General features: G+C 42.8%; 1 protein-coding gene across 6 annotated transcripts in view; it reads left to right on the top strand.

The window, feature by feature from the left end:
• SERTAD2 (SERTA domain containing 2) overlaps nt 1-21,601 on the top strand; it is a 153,892-nt gene that overhangs the window by 94,290 nt on the left and 38,001 nt on the right. The window contains exons 1-2 of one of the 6 annotated variants that reach the window (XM_039343031.1): nt 12,156-12,818; nt 13,125-13,252. The exons of 1 other annotated variant lie outside the window; for it this stretch is intronic. The gene's annotated coding sequence lies outside the window, so the exon portion shown is untranslated. Of the gene's footprint in view, nt 1-3,214; nt 3,325-10,987; nt 11,952-12,155; nt 12,819-13,033; nt 13,253-21,601 lie in introns of those variants that run through there. 4 more of the 6 variants (XM_039343029.1, XM_039343033.1, XM_039343034.1 and 1 more) reach the window with 4 other exon arrangements.

The raw sequence follows: 21,601 nt of genomic DNA, 5'->3' as shown, positions 1-21,601 counted from the left end.
ACGGAGAAGGATGATAGATAACCTGGCATAGTCATATATTCTGAAAAAAACAACCCCACCTCCTTGAATAATATAGTCAGTTGTTTATTAGTAAGAGCATATTTAAACATGCACTCAGGTGACCGTTGTGCAGGTGTGAGGAAGCCATATTCTTCCAGATGTTGTTGAATTACCATCTTCAGTAAATCTCACCAGCGTGGAAAATGGTGAGGGATACTACTACCAAGTGTAGCTCAGCAATATTGAAATTTCACATTTCTGTTGCAGCGTGGACTGATTATAATATGCTACAGTATATAGGTAAGCTATCCCAGTGGAAAATTGTTTCAGTTAACCCACCCAACATTTTTTTCCATTTGCACTTGGCAGGGTCCATAAAATAGCTCATAAATGAATGCTGGGGAAAAAAGGGTGAAACACACATATATATCTTTACATTTCTCCTGTTTGTATTCGTCAATAGTTTGCTTATCCTTTCTTCATTCCCTTCCCCCCCAGTTCTGCCCGCTCACAAACCGCTGGCCTGACTTTATCATGCTGCTGTAAAGACAGCCTGTCAGAACAGCTTTTAGGAGGAAACATGCCTCATGGTGTGTTGGTGGCTGTATTTTCAGAGCTGGATTTCTTCTGTACTAGAGCTTATCAAGATGGCAACTGCACACAATGACAAAAATGGGGATGGGGGGCGGGTTGCTGGTCAACTTTGCCAGAACTACTTCTGGACAGGAAAAGGGAGGTCACACACCAGGCCTTGCAAGGTCTCCTCCTGCTTTTCTGTCCAGGGCTACAACATTCCACCATCCTTGACCTCTGAACTTGCCTGCCAGAATAACTTTCTGAAATCTCTTCCCACCTGATCTTGTTGTCCTTTTTTTCTTTTTGCTGTGGAATTAGCCTCCTTCTTCACTTCCCGCCACTTGTTCCATTTCTGTCCCCTCACAGCTGCAGTTTCAGTTGTCTTGGGAGGGGGCATAATGTAGTTATGTCTAAAGACAAAAGTTTGTATAGGCGATAAAGTACTATGGAAGTTGCAGTTCTGGAAATGGTGTGAACAATGGAATTGTGTCGTTTTTTATCACATAATAACCTTCCTTCTCCCTTTACACACACACACACACACACACACACACCAGTAATCTTGGGGGATCAAAAAGGAAAGTCTGGATCTCTCAGGATGCAGCATCTAATATTCTCATTGTTTATTAAAAATCCAGTTTTCCTGCATGTGAGAATGTGTAAAGTACAATTTCTATTTAAATATCCCATGTATATATTTTGAATGGGGCTGTCCTTGGTTTATGAAAAGCCACATCTCTCTGAAAACATGATGCCAATCTTGGTTCTTTTGGTGTCTAACATTCTTGCTGATCATGACTTCATTTTTGTACATTTTACATTCTTGCCTAAATGGGCAATGCTAAATGACTCATCAATCAGTTCTGATGGACAGGAATCTCTCCCAGAACTAGCTTCCTTTTGTTGGAGCTTCCTTCAAGTTCTTGAGGATTGACTTCCTGCTCCCTCTTCCTATTATCTAGGCCCCATTTGCATCAGAAAGACCCTCCTGGCAATAGATTATTCACCAGGTCTTCCTCAGAGCAGTTTGTGATTTTGGCCAATGCAGATGTGCTAAGATGTGCTAAAACAAAGCATGATTCAGATTACAGTTAGCATTGGAAACAGGTCTCTAGGTGGGTGAGCTGAGAACTGGATCACTGAATTTTCAAGTATTAGTCACTCATTAATATGAATGGGGATCAAGATTCTAATTTACAGGCCAGAGGAGCTGGTCTGGGGAATAGCAATAGCATTTTGGCCTAATCTGAGGAGATATTGCAAAAAAGAGCAGCCATGTTGTTCAAAGAGTACATCACCTCAATGTGAGTAGTATAGTGTGAGAAATTATATTAGTCCATGTGAGTGGATGGCTTTGAAGTGCCTTAATTTTCCCAGAATTGATCTCAAGCATCTTGAGAAACTGGTTACCTAGCAGTCTTCAAAATTAAGGGCTAAACGTATCGTTTGGGAACACTCATTATTTGTGTACTGGCAGTCATACAGAGGTATCTATAATCTTACTGAAGATGTAGACTACAGCTTCTGTTGCACAGAATGATATATGTCCATTCAGCGATTCTGAAAATAAATGAACCAAATTCATTTCTATTAATTCTGATGGCTCTGCCCAGAATTCTCTTTACTGCCCAATAGATGCAGTGTTTTTAATGCTTTCTGTCTGAGGATAAGCTAATGTGTTTTATATCTAAAACGGTGAGTGGAAAGCTGAGGTTGCCACTAATTTCAGAACTGATATTGCATGCTACAAAGACACCAACATTTGCCCCAGGTCTATCCATTAGTCCAGGGATAGGCAACCTTGGCTCTTTTATGACTCGTGGACTTCAACTCCCAGAATTCCTGAGCCAGCCATGCTGGCTCAGGAATTCTGGGAGTTGAAGTCCACGAGTCATAAAAGAGCCAAGGTTGCCTACCCCTGCACTAGTCACTTGCTCCTTCCCATTCACCACCCTCCCCAATTTTATTTTCCAAGGATGCATGTGTGTGTGTGGGGGGGGGAAGGAGGGCATTTTTTAAAAAAAGCTTTTTTTCAGAAGGCATTTTGTGCCTTGCTGGATTGGCTCTTGAGAGATGCAGTTTGGCCGGCCCAGGCAGAATTCTAGCAACAGCAGTTGGGGAGGGGTGGTGCTTGAGAGGTGAGACTTTTCTCCTGGGGGAGGGGGCAGTTCTTTTTCTACAAACCACAAGTTTTATAATGGCCTTGGTGAAGAAGCCAAGAAGCATGCTTTGAAAAGCTATGGTTTTTGATGCAATATGCAAAGAACAAAAAGGCTGTTGTCAGCTGCATGCAAGAATTGGAGAGTTTGTATTCTGTGCGCTCACTCTCTTTTTTCTGTGGGAGTTATTTCCTGTTGTTGACTCCAGTTCTTTATTTAGAACCACCTTAGCTACTCAGCAACTGCTAGTTGGAGAGGGGGTTGGAGGGAGGAACGAAAGGCAGCGTGATTACAACTTCTAAAGGTTCCTTTCAAACAGATAGCCTGGCTTTGCTTCATTAAAAACGAGGCAGCTTTTTTTCCTTAATAGAACACAAGAAACTTTTCCCCATCAACACAACTGCATTTCCTTCTGATAGTGCCACCCACACGTAGCAGAGAGCCAAGCCCCACCCTCCCGCACACCCCAGTTGTGCTTCAGAGGTGCTTGCTCTCATCACATCAAAAGCAAAGTGCGTGAGATTTCTCCACAGAAAAATGACGGGCTTCTTTTGTGCTTTACAAAGGACAGTTTCACCCTGCTGTAAAAGTAAGTTATAAATCAGCTGCCCAGAAGAATGAAAGGGCCGTCAACTGGTGTATTTTCTGATTGTGGAGGCTATTCTTTTTGGCCAGCACTCGGGTTTCTTAGGCTACCCATGCAAGCTCAGGCACTTTCTGTCTCCCAATGGTAGCAGCGTCCTTTGCATTGGATGCCAGCTAAGAAAGTCACTCCTAGCTGTTCACCTGGGAATCTCAACGAGCAGCCATACTTTTTAAAAAGTCCAGTTGTAGGCATGGATGTATGGATTATGAGCTTTATGTCCCATTTTTCCTTCAGGAGCTCAAAGTGGCACACACAACACTCCAGCCTCCTGCTTTTTCCCACAAATATCCTTGTGCTTTTCCATAAGCACTTTTTCGATACCTAGGATGAAAGAATAATCCTGTAAAGAATTGCAATAGACCCCTTTCGGGCAGTGCAGATGTTCATTCACAACATCCAGTGGGGAAGAAATTCAAATACTCTAAAATGAAAATTTAGTACATTATATTGTGGGCAATGGGGTGAATTTTGATATACATACTGATTCTTCCAATAATCGTCACCACCTCCACACTGGTCAAAATAACTAGGACAGTGATGGCAAACCTTTTAGAGACCGAGTGCCCAAACTGCAACCCAAAACCCACGTCTGTATAGTCGGGTGCCAGATGGGCATGGCCCATTGGGTGGGTGCGGCCCATTGGGTGGGCGTGGCTGCGGTGCTAACGGCAGACTGGGTGGGATTAAAAAGTTCAATCAATCAATTCCAACTTTGCGAGATCTTTTTTTTCCCTGAAAAGTTGAAATTGATTGATTGAACCTTTTTTTTTTTTGCACATAACAGCTGAGGCCTAAAGCAAAAAGGTTTTATAAAACCCAGCTGAAGGCCTAGGACTGGGGCGACAGCACACGTGCCCACAGAGAGGGCTCTGGTTGCCACAGGTTTGCCACCACGGAATTAGGAAATTCAGATGGATGTTTGCTAGGGATTTCTTCTTCCAAAACTAGACACAGTGAAGTCCCATTGATTTTGATCTGCTTTAACATTTGGTTTAATGGTGCTCAGGTTAGCATTAGTTCAGAAGGAAAATGCAATATGAAACTCACTGATTTGTTTTCTAGGAGGCCAGTTCCCTTGGTGATGGGAGTAAGTTGTGGGGGGCAGGGAGCTTTATATATCATCCTGAATTCCAGTTCCCCCAGCTGTTTTCTAATAAGTGCTTTGGCTCTTTCTGATGAGAGGGGCTGAAACTCTCTAATAGCATTTTAACTTTTCCCTATATCTAAAAAAATCTGTAAAATTTGTCTATGCAAGTTATATAATTTATACAGTTTACATAGTTGGATTGTAAACTTTTGAGATCCTGTGCAAAGAACTTTGCTGAAGCCTTAATAACACCGTGCAATATTATGAAATTCATAAATGACCTCAAAGCAACATAACTCTAGGCCAGGCGCGGCCAATCCATCGCTTGCAGGTCACATGCGGCCTGGGACAGCTAGTAATGCGGCCCCAAAAGATTGTAAATTTTAAACATTATTGTGTGATTTATATACATTAACTGTATTATATATTTTATATGGGGCCCAAGGCAATTCCTTTTCACTCAATGCAACCCAGGTAAGCTGAAAGGTTGGACACCCATGCTCTGGGCAGTTTATACTGTATAATAAAATACAGCAACAATAATATTATTGCAATATAAAAACTAATATATATATTGGTGATTCCAGAAACAATGCTAAAAGGTCCCACAAAGAAGCCATGTCTTTACAACTTTCCAAGAGGTCATGAGAGTGGTGGGTAAGATGGGGTTAACTGTTCCATTGGAAAAGAGAACATCTACCTTCAGGCCATTTCCTGTTGCACTTTTTGGTTGTAGATGTTATTTAGTTATTCTTTCTGCTTAGAAAATAACCAAGTGCCTTCCAGATGATCCATCCACTTGTTAGTGGTTGTTAGACACTGTAGCACAAATTGAAGAGAAACTTAAGACTCCTAAGCATAGTTGTAATTTAAGCTTCAGCTTGATAATATCGTGTTTCCCCGAAAGTAAGACCCGGTCTTATTTTATTTTTTTGCCTCCAAAAGAGGCACCAGGTTTTATTTTGGGGGGATGTTTTTTCTACGGTCTCACCTCATGGCGGCAGCACCGACAGCCCTGCCCAGCCAGCTCACTTCTTCTGTGGTCACAGGCGTCAATCCAGAGCTCAGTTCTCAGCTGCAGAAGCCTTTCCTGAAGGCCTCTAATGGTGAAATGGAGCCTAGGATGACGTGCACGTCAATCCAGAGCTCCATTATCAGCTGCAGAGGCATTTTCTGAAGGCCCCTGACGGCGAAATGGAGGCTGGGGGTGACGTGTGCGAGCAGCGGAAAGTAGCCACAGAAGAAGCGGGCTGGCAAGGAAAGGCAGGTGTCGGGGCATGGGAGGCCTGGCTGCAACGGTAAGTAGGTATGGGGCACGTGGGATAGCTGCACCCCACCACTCTAGCTTGATTTTTACGCATGCGACTCACCCCAAAACTAGGGCTTATTTTGGGGGTAGGGTTTATATTAGGCCCACCCCTGAAAATCAAGCTAGGGCTTATTTTTGGAGTAGATTTTATTTTGGGGAAAACATGGTATGGAGATGACAGAACTGTTTTCAGAGAGAATGTTCAGTTATCAGTTTGCCATGAGTTTCTTGCCCAGGAATTCCAGAAAGCCAGGAGATGGCTTGTGGGTTATAACATGCTTTTTATAATCTGAGAATATTGTTTTTGTTGGCTACTAATATTTGTTCAATTGCTTTCCTTGGTAAGCTATAGTAACCCAGAATGAGTCAGGACAGTCCATTTCAAAACAACTATTTTAAAACAGTTTAGGATTTAAAAGTGTTTTGCACAATCTTAATATGTGGGATCATTGACTATGCAAAAGCCTTTGACTGTGTGGATCACAACAAATTGTGGCAAGTTCTTAAAGAGATGGGAGTACCAGACCATCTCATTTGTCTCTTGAGAAACTTATATGCGGGTCAAGAAGCAACAGTGAGAACTGGACACGGAACCACTGATTGGTTCAAAATTGGAAAAGGAGTCCGGCAAAGCTGTATACTGTCGCCCTGCCTATTTAACTTATATGCAGAGCACATCATGAGAAAGGCAGGGCTAGATGAATCAAAAGTTGTAATTAAGATTGCCGGGAGAAACATCAACAACCTAAGATATGCAGATGATACCACTCTAATGGCAGAAAGTGAAGAGGAACTAAAGAGCCTCTTGATGCGGGTGAAGAAGGAGAGTGCAAAAATTGGCTTGAAACTCAACATTAAGAAAACCAAAATCATGGCATCCGGCCCTCTCAATTCCTGGCAAATAGATGGGGAAGAAATGGAGGTAGTGACAGGTTTTATTTTTCTGGGCTCCAAGATCACCTCAGATGGGGACGGCAGCCAAGAAATTAAAAGACGCTTGCTCCTGGGGAGGAAAGCTATGGCAAATCTAGACAGCATTCTAAAAAAGCAGAGACATCACCCTGCCAACAAAAGTGCGTATAGTCCAGGCCATGGTTTTCCCAGTTGCAATGTATGGCTGTGAAAGTTGGACCATAAGAAAGGCTGAGCGCAAAAGAATTTAGGCCTTTGAACTATGGTGCTGGAGAAGACTCCTGCGAGTCCCTTGGACTGCAAGGCGTTCAAACCGGTCAGTCCTAGAAGATATCAACCCCGACTGCTCTTTAGAAGGCCAGATCCTGAAGTTGAAACTCAAATACTTTGGCCACCTAATGAGAAGGAAGGACTCACTGGAGAAGAGCCTAATGCTGGGAAAGACTGAGGGCAATAGAAGAAGGGGACGACAGAGAATGAGATGGCTGGATGGAGTCACTGAAGCATTAGGTGTGAATTTAAATGGACTCCAGAAGATGGTAGAGGACAGGAAGACCTGGAGGAATGTTGTCCATGGGGTCGCGATGGGTCGGACACGACTTCGCAATTAACAACAACAATATGTGGGAATGGTATGGTCTCTTGGATAACCACCATTTGTTTGTCTGTCTTTCTATTACTATTGTTACTGTTATTTACACTCAGTGATTGGTAAAAAAAACCACCCCTGCACATCTGCTTGAGTGCAGAATGGGGTATAGGGGCATCATTGGAACAGAATTGTATTCGAGCTTCAAGACATTTTTGTAACAACTTCTTGTGCTTTGGAGAGGAGGGTGAATGAAAAGAACTTAGGTCAGAGGTAGGGAACAATGGCCCTTTTATAACTTGTGGACTTCAACTCCTAGAATTCTTGAGCTAGCATGGCTGGCTCAGGAATTCTGAGAGTCGAAGTCCACAAGTCATAAAAGGGCCATCGTTCCCTACCCCCGACTTAGGTGAACAATTTGATAATGCTCTAAATCCTAGATGAATTTCATAGACTCATAGAATATAAGAATTGAAAGGTATCTTGGAAGTCAACTAGCCCAACATCCACAAACAGTTGGCCATTATTGGCCATACCTCCATAGAACAGAATTTTAGAAATATTTCGTTCAGGTTTTTATTGTAGTAAGTACTATGAACAATAATACTCTTTTAAGAGAAAGAAGTGCACAATTGGGCAGAATGGAGACGGAGTTGAGTCCAGATCTGACATTCTCACATTGAATTCTGGCAGTGAATTTATTTCTAAATTTGGTGATGCAGATTAAATGTTTGTATGTATGTCTATTTGTGTGTCTACATGTTTAAGAGAACTTAAAAGTGTAGATGTTTGCGTAAGTTCAATTAAAATTGCCCAGAAATTCACAATTTTTTTAAAAAACACCTAACTTTTCCATCCCAAATAAACTGTAATTCTCAATACTGAGAATAACTGCACAATGCTTTCATTCTTATGAAGAATCAGTTCTGATTACATATCATGATAACACACCAATATGGAAACTAACTTCAGATTATTTATCATTCATCATAAAATTTACATAGCCACTCATCTCACCCTTGATAACATATAAGACAGTAATCATATAAAATAATTATTATTTAAAAATAAAAATTATAAAGCTAAGAGAGGATAACAGATCTTAAAAATAATGGAGTCACATCACTGCCTTGCCAATCCCTTGGGGCCCCGAGGCAGGATTGCATGACCAGGTTTTGATTAATTAAAAATCAGGATGAGTCCTGGTTTTTCTAAGGAGAAAGAGAAGACTAAAGATTGCAATTGTGGATTGCAATAATACTTTAGACTCAAAGTATGCTTTGTTTTATTAAACATATTTAATAATACTTTAATTTATTTGATTTAAACAAAAATATAAAAGTTTATTCCAAGGATAATATTAAATTGTAAACGTATGGGGATCTAAATAATTAAAATATGGTTACAGTAGGATGCAAGTTCTTCAGAACATATTGGATAAAGTCTCCATTCTCACAACCATGTTGGACATCTAAAATTGGGAATAGATGTGTGGTTTCTATTGTTTAGTCCTGAATTGAAAAAAATTATATTGCATGGAACATTAAAATAATGTATTTCCAGCTGAATTTCACTTTTCAGATATGCCTTCTGTACTTCTAAAATATGACTCGATTACAAGAAGATAATTGACTGATACCAATTGCCTTGATATTATTTACTCATTACCTTAATTATTTTTATAACTAATTCAAGGTGGCAAACATACTTAAATGCAGGTAGTCCTCGACTTACAACAGGTCATTTGGTGACCATTTGAATTTACAATGGCACTGAAAAAAGTGACCATTGCAGCATCCTCCATGGTTACATGATCAAAATTCAGATACTTGACTAATAACTATGATCATTGCAGTGTTCAGGGGTCATGTGATCACCTTTTGGGACCTTCTGACAAGCAATGAGGAAGCCTGATTCACTTAACAATCATGTTATTAACTTAACAGCAGTGATTCACTTAACAACTGTAGTAAAAAAGATCGTAAAATGGCACAAAACTCACTTAACAACTGTCTCACTTAGCAATAGAAATGTTGGGCTTAATTGCGGTCGTAAATCAAGGACTATGTGTTCTTCCTCCTCCCACTTACCCCACAACAATCTTGTGAGGTGCATTGGGCTGAGAGAGAATGACTGGCTCAAAGTCACTTTGCTGGCTTTCATGCCTAAGGCAGGACTAGAACTCACAGTCTCCTGGTTTCTAGCTCCATGCCTTAATTACTTGACCAATCTAATCTGGCTTTCAAAAAGTAATGACTAATAATCAATATTATGATGGCAAGTCCTAAAACTTGATTTTCTTAATGCACTTATTGAATAATTAAAAGCCAGGTTTATTTAATATGATTTTTAAGTGGTAGCCAACGTTTGAATGTGTGTGGATGAAGTTTTAGAATACTATTTGAAATAAGTGTTAAAGTTTTGATAGTGTTACAATGCCGTAGCTTTCCTTCAAATCCTCCTGCATGTATTGATCTCATCTCTGTGACCTAAGTGTGCCTTTACAGAAGTGATAGGTTTTGTGATGGGAAGAGAAACCCTGTTTCCCAATCTGATTCAATGCCTAGGACAGCGGTTCTCAACCTGTGGGTCGGAACCCCATTTAGGGTCGAACGACCATTTCACAGGGGTCGCCAAACAACACAGTCCGCCATTTTTCCCCTTTTCCTTAGCGGTGCTACTCCCTTTTATTCTATTGGCTTTTGAAAGCCAATAGAATAGACTCTCTTGAATAGAGTCTAATTCTATTGGCTTTCAAAAGCCAATAGGAATTGTCCAGGCTGTCTGTGCCCTGCTGAGCCCGCCAAAAGTCCCATTTTGCAAAAGGTGCTGCACCAGTTGAGTAGTCCTCGACTTACGACCGGTTGGGGGGTCGCGGCATTAAAAAGGTTGAGAACCACTGGCCTAGGAGGAAAGATGGCAGTTTACCTAGTTTCTCCTTGTCCCTTTCATAAACTGATGATTGTGTGTCAACCTTGATAATCTCGTCTGTCTTGGAAACTAAGAAGACTGGTTACCGTAGTACTGGGGAGATTCTCTGGCCTGTCCTAGACAGGGAACTTAAAAAAGATCTCGGCAGAAGGCAGGGGAAATCTACTTCCCTAATGCTGCCAAGAAGTCAGGACATTGTCTGTTAAATCACAATTTCTTTTCCACTGGATAGATACCTTATTGAAGATTGCTAGTAGTAGCACTGTTGTTTCTATTACTGCTACTACTGCTGAATGCATGGTGTGATCATGCATCGACTCCCCGCTCTGTAACTCGTATTTTTGCGAATTAGAATCTTGTTGGGGGAGGGGCATTTTATTGTCGTTCTCTTTGGCGCCCGGGTTGTATGTGTCATAGGAACGGAATCCACCGTCCGCAGGCTCGATCCGAACTCGGACGCTTTGGGTGGCTTACGGTACTGATCCCAGGCCTTGGGAGTGCGTCTCTTGAGGCTCCTTCCCCCTCCCAGCCCAAGATCCACTCGATCTACTACACCGAATCTAATCGCCCAGGCTTCGTGAGGCAGGAAAGCCCAGCTTTCATTTCTCGTTCGCACCGTCGTGCCGCGCCCGGGCGTTTCGTTTTTTTCCGGCTGCCTCTTGAAAGAGTTATGCAATGCTTGATTAGGAGGGAGCTTTCGGCTTGCTCACCTACGCGTTTGGAGAGGGGAGGGAGGGAGGGAGAGAGGGAGAGAGAGAGGAAAAAACAAGGATCTCCTGGGAAGCCCGAGGAAAAAGTCCTGCCCAAGTTGAGGGACGAAACAAGCCTCCCCTCCCCCTCCTTGCACACATGCCAGGGAGAGAGGCCTCCCCGCCCCGGGAGCGAAGCCCCTGCTCCGCACTCCCCGCCCACTTCTCTCGAGCGCGGCTCTGGCTGGCGAGGGGAGCCCAGCTGTTGTCCCTTCTGCGGAGGCCGCCCGCTGTTGCTGCTCCTTTCAGGAACTCGCAGTCCTGCTCCAGTTTGACTTGTTGACTAATTTCAAGTTGTTGAATAGCTCGCGTGCTTATCATAGTTGTGGTTGGCTTCAAGCTGCAGACTCGCTGCTGTCGGGGACGGGGGGGGGGAAGAGAGCGGGAGGCTCAGCGTCAGCGCGTCCTCCGCACAGGAACTCCAGAGTTGGGCTCGGTTTTGTCCCCCAGAACCGCGCCAATTCTGCGCAATCGAAGTGGCGAGCCCAAGTACAGTGGCGTCTTCCTGCCTTTCTCGGCTGCCCGATTTTGCTTTCGGAGTTGCTTGGCTCGGTTGCCGCCTTCTGCTTTTGAAAGAGTCGCCTGCGTGATGTAGGCGGCGTGTGCTGGAGGCTGAAAGGCTGGATCCAGGTTTCTTCCTCTGCTCCTCCACTAAGATTGGAGCAAGCTTAGACGGGTTTAGGTTGGTCTCAACCCAAAATCCAGCCTCGGTCCGGAACATCCTGGCCAGCAGCCTCTCAGCTTTCTATAGAACTGGCACGATAGAGCCGATACGCGCAGAGTCCAGGAAAACCCATTCCCCGGCCTCTCGGATGGTTTCCAGAACTAGAGTACGAACCCGGAAGGTGCACCACGTAAGCCATAACTGCCACTGGGCATGTGCAGAGGGCAGCCTCAAATCATTACGGCTCACCGGAGGGACTAAAGCCGGTCTCCATCCCGGGGCGTGCAAGATGAGGGCTGGAGCCAGCACAGTGCCTTTTCATTTCGAAGGTACAGCCTTCCCTTGAGTGTCCCCATTCATCACCTTTATTTATTGACTGATTGTTCATAAATTGATCCGCTCTTCCCAGGCCCCTCTCGCACCCGAGTCGGGCGGGAGGGGTGGGGGAATGAAAGCGACGTTCACTGCGCCTGCTGTCCCCCTTTCTCTCCCTGGCGTGTGCGGCCGGGGTGGGTGGGTGGGTGACCGCGCGCTCGTGTTGTCTTCTGCGGCAAGCAGCAGATTTGCATTAGCATAGCTGATCTCTTGGGACAAAGGCACATGTAAGGGAGAACGGGGCCCTACGCCCCGCCCTCCTTAGCTGGCCCAGCGAGGGGGCATGTGTCGCCTGCCTCCCAGGCCTTCTGAGGGAGGTGGGGCGGAGGGGAGTGGAGAGCAGGCAGCAGCAGAAGCAGAAGAAGAGAAGGGAGGGAGGGAGACGGAGTGCCTGCCTGCCTTGCCTGCCTAGGGACATAGGCGGGGCTTCCAACGTGAGCCAAAGGGCAAGGAGCTTGCAGAAGCCTTTCCTCGCGTCACTCTCTCCGCCTGGCAAGTGCTGGAAGCGCAGGCTGCTGCTCTTCCAGCGCTCGCCTGCCTGCCTGCTCCCTCCCTCCCTCCCTCTCCTCCTCCTCCTCCTCCACCACCACTACCACCACCATTGTATAATGCTTCGTGATCGCCGCAGCCACAGGAAAGCGGAGGCTTAAATCCTCCCCGAGCGGCACTCGCTTCCCCGCCCCCCACCCTATTCCACCTCCTCTGTCCCACCGTCAGCCCCCCTCGGGCGAGGAGAGTGACATATGGAGCGAGTGGAAGATTAGGAGCGTGCAGCGGCAAGCAGACCCTGATGCTTTAGTTCTCAGGAGGAACTGCATGTGGTAAGTTCAACTCGCCGCTGAAGAGGAGCGGGCCAAAGTGGGCGAAGGGGGGGGGTCATCGTCGCCAGGAGTCACGCACAATCCAGCGGGGGATGTAATTGACTCGGTCAGCAAAGTGGGGGATTAGAGGTGTATGCGGGGGGGGGGCAGGGGCGGCGAGATGTACTCTAGACAAATCTCGGGGGCCCTGGCTTAATAAATATCTTCCTCGTAAGCCGATGGGGCGAAAGACGTCCGCGAGAAAAGCTCGGGAAACTCGGCTCTTCCGTGTCTTGACTGGATTCCCCCTGTAAACCCTTCGGATAGCGATCTTCCTCGCCTCCCGAGAGACCGATGGGCAGTAAGAAGAGGTTGGCTGAGTTACTTTTCTGGCCACAAAACCACTGAATCCCAACGTGCGGAGGGATCGGAGGGTCCGATGTGCCTCGAAGCAGGTGTGTGTGTGTGTGCGTGCCTACTCGTGTGTGGCTTACGGCAGGAATGTAACTGCACGTTTTGTCGCTCTCTTTACTCACTCTCCCGAGTGTGATATATTGAGAGTTTTTCAGAGCCATCTTTACAGTGCAACTTGGTTTTGCTTTGACAATTTTCAGCGTCTGCTGTGGAGTTCGAGATGCAGAAACTGCTTACCAGTTTCTCTGATGTTGGAGAAAAAGCAAATGTGGGGGTGGAACAGAACCTTAAACTGGGGTTCCAAGTGAGCAAAACCCAACTCAGAGCATCTGTGCATTATTTATTCGTTTGATTAGGACATGATGGCCTGTTGAGGAAGTTTAAAGAGCTGTCTCTGGGTTGTACAATTAACATTTTAGCCTGGTTGTAAGTATGTATATTCCAACTGGTTATTAAAGAGCTGGGTTATCTTCTATGTCTTGGTATGGGACAGAAGTATTGATGTAAATGGAAAATCATAATTATAATTTTGGCTTCCTAAAAGCTGCAGTAGGTTTAAAAGCAACTCTTGAATATGAAATGCAGAGTTTTATTCTTTGAATCACATAGAACAGGGTCACCACTGAGCAGAAGTTGGCAAGACTAATTGAAACAGCTCTCCAACTTTGTTTCACTTGACTGAAAGTTCATGTAAGATCTTGCAAAAAAAAAAAAAATGGTGATAGTGACCATTCAGAATTCTTAATGGGAGTCACTCCCTCCAGTTTTGCTCCCTTGAGATCCCATAGCACTGCTGTTCCAAAGAAACATGCTTCTTTTGGCTTCTGTGAAGTTTTATAAATGCTTGGAGTAAAGGCCTGATTCCACTGCCATATCAAGAATACAATTAGGTATATTCAGTGACTGACTTTGGAGTTTTTTTGGTTGAAAGTGGCAGAAAAATAGTGTTGAGTTAGCCTAGACTTTGTATCCAGGTGTTGGCTCAAAGATCAGCCTTGTGTTAACCACTCCCCCTCCCACCTAGCCCATGACACTGTAAATCAGCCTTTATAATGTACTGGCCTCCAGGCACGTTAGATTACAAATTCTGCTTCCATAGTCAACAACTGTGCCAAGTAGAGAAGATGGGATCTGTAGTCTTTTTGGAGGTTATCGGTTGAGAAAGGCTACTATGTTGCTATATGGACCATGTTGATTCAATTGGGCTATGGCCTATGCTACTCAAAGAGAATTCTTGCCCTTGATTTCATTCAGCCTTTCTTCTCTGGCAGCCTCACGTTCTTTAAATTTGTGGCAAATCGGGTATTTTTATTAGGGATACAGAATAGCTAGCAGTAAGAAACTGTTCAATTATTTATTCTGTTTTATTAATTGTCTGATGCAGTAGGAAAGAATTTTTAGTATTTATTTTACTGGAGTATATATGATACATGTATTGCAAAGCAAGAAAAAGGCACTTCCTTCTCTCATCCCCATTCTCCCCACCCCCTTACCCTTTGCAAAGGCTTCTTGAAGAATATTCCATTGTTTTGCTTTTTTTAGGGCAACTCTTTAAAGCAGCCATAACCCCAAGAATTGTAGATTATGTAGACAGGTGCTACATTTGTGTTCCTTGCACTTTAGGGCATCTTTTAGAATTGAATCTGAAACTTTGCAGTGCCCTGCTATGTTCTTTCTTCTTGAAGTAATAAAGCAAACTGGTGTCCATAGAAGGAAACCAATTTTAAGTTTAAGAGGAAGTATTTTCTGACTGACAGTGTATTGGGGATGAAGAAGGGATTAACAGCTTTGATGCCAGACAGGTATATGAGTCTGTATCCTAGGGAACACTTCCATTGTTCAAACAGGAATTGTAGCTGCAATGAGTTTCTTCCTTTGGGAGCTTTATCTGCATCATTTAATAAAAGAAGTTTGTCTTCAGGAGGAGGAAATAAGAATTTTCCAATATTGTAGTTATGTTTATTGAGATTTGTACCAAGTGTGTAACAGAACAGTTCCTAAAATGTTCTGTGCTACGTTTTTTTTCTCCTGATACCTAAAATAGATAGGAAAACCTGTTCTAATACAATGATTTTTATTCTGAATAAGACAGCTTGAACAAGTAGAGTCCTCTAAAAGTACAAAAACTTCACTGATATACTGTGTTCACAAGTTTATCTTTTAAAAAATGTTTCTTTCACTTTAAAAAAAAAATACAGTATGGCTCTTCCAACATAAAAAAACAGGTTAAAAAGCTTATATTGAAGAAAACTACTTTAGTCATCTAGATACCAGATTTTTAAAACCTACCTTAATGATGATAGTGATTTTGTGTATATACCAAAACAGTTTGCCCCTGAATTTAAAACTTCTGAAGGATCTTACATAATAATAGTCAGTTGAACTACTTTGCTGACAAATCTTCAATCTTCACTCTTGGTATGACACATCAGTGTGAAAAGTACAACAGAGCTTCGTTTGATATTTTGCACATTTTAAATGGAGTGAGGTTTGTGAATTTTGCATTCGCCTCTTCTTTATTAGAGAGTGCACTATATCAGAAGTGAGACTAACATTTCTAAAATGTAACTGTGTTCTTCTGTCCCTCTCATAAGGGCTCTTTAGTGCCTCCTTTGGAAGTACAGTTTTTGTCTAAAAGATAACACAAATGGAGACAGCGCCAGTTGCAACAGCTTCTTGGCCAAAATGGGGGGGGGGAGGGAAAGAGAAAAGAAAAGAAACTATGCCAGAAACAGCAGGCTCTGATTACAGAGTCCAAAGATCATTTTATGCACTAAAGGAAAGTCAGTGAGTGAGTGCAAGGTCCAGTGTAAATGACTGCAGGGAGGAAATAAGTCTAGGGCATAAGAACAGCTGATCTATTTTTCCCATAATCAGCAAGATTTTTGCTAATTGTTCCGTTATTGCCCAGAGCAAAAACCCTTTAGGCTAACACTTGAACGGAAGTAAAGAATTGAACAGACAAGGGAGAGCATGCTATGGTGTGAAGCTCTCACATTCTGTCTCCTCATCTAGATCATGGGTGCCCAACTTTTTGATTAGCCTGGGCCACACTGAATGAAGAGGAGAATTGTCTTGGTCTGGATATAAAATATATAGCATAGTTAATGTATGTAAATCACACAATACTATTAACAGTTCATGATCTTTTGGGGCTGCATTACTAGCTGTCCAGGGCTGCGAGTTGGGCGTGTCTGGTCAAGATAATGATCACCCAACTTTCATTTTTTTATTTTAGTTTCTTTAATCCCGCCCTTATTATTTTTATAAATAACTCAAGGTGGTGAACATATCTAATAATTCCTATTCCTCCTATTTTCCTCACAACAACAGCTGTGCACGGTGAGTTGGGCTGAGACAGAGTGAGTTGCTCAAAATCACCCAGCTGGCTTTCATGCCTAAGGTGGCATGAGAACTCAGTCTCCTGGTTTCTAGCCTTGGTGCTTTAACCACTAGACCGTGGTGTGGTATAGTTTCATGGTGGCTAATCTGTTCCATCAACTTGCTTCAGGAGGATGTCAATCATAAAATGCAGTCATTATGATAGAGCTGATGATTTAAAGCTTGGGCATTGATGGTGCAATCCCAACCCTTAAAAGGAATTAGTTCCTTTTAAATTTGGTAGGGTTTAATCTAAAAGTGATTGCAGCCTAAAAAGCTATTTTATGTGTGCCATACTATCTCCAGTGCTTTTACCAACTTGTTATTCCAATGCATGCGGTTTGTTAGAGTTGGAACTGAGTTGACAGATTTTGCTTTCCATGTTGTGTTGTGCAGTTTTTTGGTGCAGAAATTACTAGGAATAGCATGGATTCCTATTTTAAACATGCTTAATTTGATAATCTGCCTTGAATTCAAAGAATGATTAAAACCATAAGATGTATTTTAACTCTTCCCCACCTTGGCAGAACTTTTTAAAGAGATGAAGGAGATAAGAAAATTAGACGGCCACCTTTTTAACATTCTATTGCTGTGGCAAATTACTGACTCCAAATCAGCTTTAGTTAAAAGAGGGCTTGATTAATTTCTGTCTTAAAAGTGGCAGAGAATCTGTCAGTATCTAAGGAAGGTAGCCTTAACCTGACACTCCATTTTACTTAAGCTAAATTAAATTGCTAATCTGTGAAGTAAGAAATTAATCATATTTAAATGCCATGAAAGTTAACACATGACATTTTAGGAAGGGCAAGGAAATCTAGGCTGCCAAAAACCAGGCAACCACTAGTTGGCAGTAAAGTGACACAGAATATAACCAGATCTTTGCTATTATATAATGATTGTCTGGATTCTTTGCCACTCAGGCCTAGTAGTACTAGATTTAGGGATTTAGATGAGAAAAATCCAAATATTCTTATTAACATTTATGAGAACAGCTTATACTTTCTGAACACTCATGGCTCAGTTATATGACTAAAGATCAGAGTGAGGTTTTGGTAAGTTCAGCCTTTATTGCTGACCAGGTGACACAAAAGTTGTTGGTTACACAACCAGTTCTATATTCAGCCCATAATGATGCAAAACTGGATTGTTGCCTTCATATCTTTTCATGAATTTTTCTAAGAAAATCTGATTCTGCAAGTAACCCAGTTCCTGTTTTATTGCATAGAGATAGATCAGGGGTGTCAAACTGCTGGCCCGCGGGTTGGACGTGTCATCCGGAAGCTGCGCCGACTGGCAATGGCAAAACCGTCCCGATACGTTGCGCGACATCATGTGACGTCACGAGTTTGACATGTCTGAGATAGATGATAGTGGCTGATTTTTATTTTCCCGATCCAGTCCTTATTATATAACATTGAGGACACAAAAGAGGTGTAATATTAACCGAGTGTTATGAGAAGTTTTATTGAAATTTTAAGTATCCCTGTATGCCAGAAAGTTATTTAGAGTGCTAAGCAACTTTCTAGTAATCTAGGCCTGTTGTTAATCATTTTGTACATCTGTAATGGGATTGGGAATTATTTTGGGTGATCCAAAGCAGATCTCTCTGCTGAGCATTAAAAATTAAAACATACAATGTAAAATTGTATTTCTCATCCTCATTCTAAGTCCATTTAAAAGTGGACTGAGAATGAAGTGTTTTGTTACTTATATGGGGTTTTTTTGTGCTAAAAGGTAATTAAATAAGGTTCTTTCACTTTAAATAAGGTTTGGAAAAAGTGTTCCTTTAGTAGCTCCAGAGAATGGTGGGACCAAATAAAGTAGCAGATTAATTAATTTCAACAGCAAACAGTTTTCTGCTTTGTGATGGAATAAAGGAAGTTTGAAGGCGTAGAATGAATGCAGTTGCTGTTTTCTTTTAAAAAAAAAAATCACAAAGTTCCCAAAAATGAGAGCCACACATTTGAAATGCACAATGCCATAGGAGGCATCAAACCATCAGAAATTGTGTGCTCCATTTTAACTGTTAAAATATGGAAAGAGCTAAAAGGGGAAGGTAATACTTGTGTTTCTGGATAGCGAATAACAGAGGCACTAATAGCACAGTTTAGTTTATAAATTATTTCATATGCAGGCTACAGAAACTTATTTTAGGTTCTATGATTTTATGAAAAAAGAAGGAATTCTTTGGTTTTTTGCTTTCAGTTTTTTTTTCTTGGTACTACTGACAAATAAAAGTGGCTCCTGTATCAGATGCAGAGTATTTTCATTTCCAATGTTCAAGATTCTGCAAAGCGAGCAATAACATAGGAAGAAACACCCACAATGGCAGGTAAACTATGCAGATATGTTGAAGTGGGGGGTATTGAAAAAAGAGCCTATTTAAATCAGATTGTACAGCTAGTCAGTCAGCAGGTCCAACTAGTTTTGAAATGCCCTGGGGTAGGTTTGATTTAATGAAATGCAGGTAGCTATGCAACAAAGTTCTTAAAAAGCAAATTTAGTCTGTATAGCGCCACCTTAACATTTTTCATAAATTTTCTCCCCCCCCCCACTCCAGATTAAAAAGAAAGCTACATGAGATACAATTTGCCTTGCTTTCTTTCACTTTTACAGTATTTGCTGACTTTGAATAGTGATTTCTAAATTTCTGTCCAAAGCACTCTAGGATTGAAGTCTTTAGAATAAAATATAAAGGTAGGTTTATTTATAAGACAGAGATTGCAGAAAGCTGAAACATGCATGTGGAAGGTTATGACCTTGTCTTTTGAATCATCTGCAAGATGGAAATCCTTATTTTGAATGGTATCAGTGTTTTGACTTTTGGACACTTCGTATTCCAGATAACTGAACTTTCTGCCATGACACAAACTTTTCTTTGGTTTCTTGATTTCCCCAACTGGTATTTCCTTTTATTGATCTCTGGCTGCTGTGTTTTCCTCTCCATCTGTTTGAGAAGCAGATCCAGATCAACTTATTGTTGCACAAAATCCTCCTGCCAGAATATGTTCCCCATTTCTCCTTTTTATTTTCTTTTTTAAAAAATCTTACGTAGCTGCTTTGTGTTCCTAGTGTGAATGAAACATTATATGCGTGATGCAATCTCACAATACTATACTCTTACTTTCTTCCTCTTCCCTTTAACTGTGCAGTAAAAAGAAGACAGATTTAAATGGCCTCAAGAAAGGAACCAGGAAAAAAAAAAAGTGAACCACCATGGTGCCGCTGTTTTAAGTATGTCATAATGGAGAAAGTTCCATTTGTTCTTCTGTTGGATGTGTAAGAAAGTTTCTCTTCTAATGTTCATTCTCATTATAGGCCCCCTCCCCTAATACAGTACAATGGTGCCTTCTCATCTAGCCTTCACGCAACAGTCAGTGCAGAGCTGACTATTCCTGTGAAGCAAAATCCAATTCAGTGTGAAAGGGTATTTCAAATTAGGATAGTTGGTTAGTGATTAAGGAAGATAACGGTGATGATATTCCCCATCATACTTGGGACAATCTTGTGAGAGATAGCACAGTGTTTGCATGCCAGCAACAGCATGCATGGAAGCAGACAGCTCTCTCTGTGGAATCTATGGCTTGCTTAGAAACTTAACCTAGATTTTTTTCAAGCCAATTTAGTTGTCTGACTGGCAAATAGAACCTGTGACCAAACAGTGTGAAACTCAGTTTGGCACCTTTCATTTCTTTAGTTTTTTCCCCCTCCCTGAGCTTCAGAGTTTTCTTGCTTAGAAGATCTCTAATCTTCTTTTTCTAGACTTTATCACAGGCTGTCTTTGTCAGCCCTTTGAAGTAGGCTAGGTCAGAGAACAGACAAGACAAGGACTACTGGAACTCTGTTGCTATAGGACTGTGGTGGGAAACCTATGGCACGTGTGCCACAGGTGGCATGCAGAGCCTTCTCTGTGGGCACATGCGCTGTTGCCCCAGTCCTAGGCCTTCAGTTGGGTTTTATAAAACCTTTTCACTTTAGGCCTCCGCCATTGTATGCAAAAAAAAAAAAAAGGTTCAATCAATCAATTTCAACTTCTCAGGGAAAAAAAAGATCTCGCACAGTTGGAATTGATTGATTGAACTTTTTAGTTCCACCCGTCTGCTGTTACCACTACAGCCACATCCACTCAATGGGCCATGCCCACCCGGCACATGATGATACATAAGTGGGTTTTGGGTTGCAGTTTGGGCACTCGGTCTCTAAAAAATTCGCCATCACTGCTATGGACATATGAGCAGAACCTTGAAAACCTGCCAGAGTCTCCCTCTGGTCTCTATTATACCAAACAGAATCAAAGTGGGCTATCTTGAGTTTCTTTCTCATCCCTTCTGTTTCCCAGGATTGATTTATCATTTACTTAATGATCTTGCATTCCTTCCTCAAGATCAGGGGTGTCAAACTCAATTTCATTGAGGGCTGCATCAGCATTGCGGTTGCCCTCGGGGGGGTGTGTGGGGTGTGTGGCCAGGGTGGGTGTGGTCTACTGGGTGGGTGTGGATGGAGTGGGTGTGGCCTACTGGGTGGGCATGGCCAGCCCTACATCATTCACATCAAGGGTGCCTGTGGGGGCCTGGGCAGGAGTGGGACAGATCAGAGGGTCTCTGGCAGAAGGGGTTGGGATCAGGGCAAGTGCTAAGGCATGGTCCACTGGAGGAGCCTCACTGTTCCTCTCAGGCCATGTGGGCAGGGGCTGGATGGTGGTGCAGGCTACCCAGAGCCCTGGGCAGCAGAGGTCAAACACCCAGCCTGGCCCTCAAGCACCCGTGGCACCAAGCCCAGTCCCACTTCCCCAAGGGGGCGCCCAGCTGCACTTAAGCTGCTGTTCTTGCTCTCCTTATCCAGGTTGCTCATGATGGATACGAGGGCAAAGTCAGAGAGAGGCCCATTCCTTCTCCATGGGAGGAGACCTGGTTTTGTATCCAAAGCTTCCTTAGCAATAAGATGGGAGATCCCCAGGATAGGCCAGGAGGAGGGGGTAAGGGGGTGGTGAAAGGGCAGCAGGGCAGGAC

The sequence above is a fragment of the Crotalus tigris genome, unplaced genomic scaffold (assembly GCF_016545835.1).
Source record: "Crotalus tigris isolate CLP2741 ecotype Arizona unplaced genomic scaffold, ASM1654583v1 scf7180000017831.1706817, whole genome shotgun sequence".
Taxonomy (NCBI): Eukaryota; Metazoa; Chordata; class Lepidosauria; order Squamata; family Viperidae; genus Crotalus; species Crotalus tigris.
This window is presented reverse-complemented; position numbering and strand designations above follow the sequence as displayed.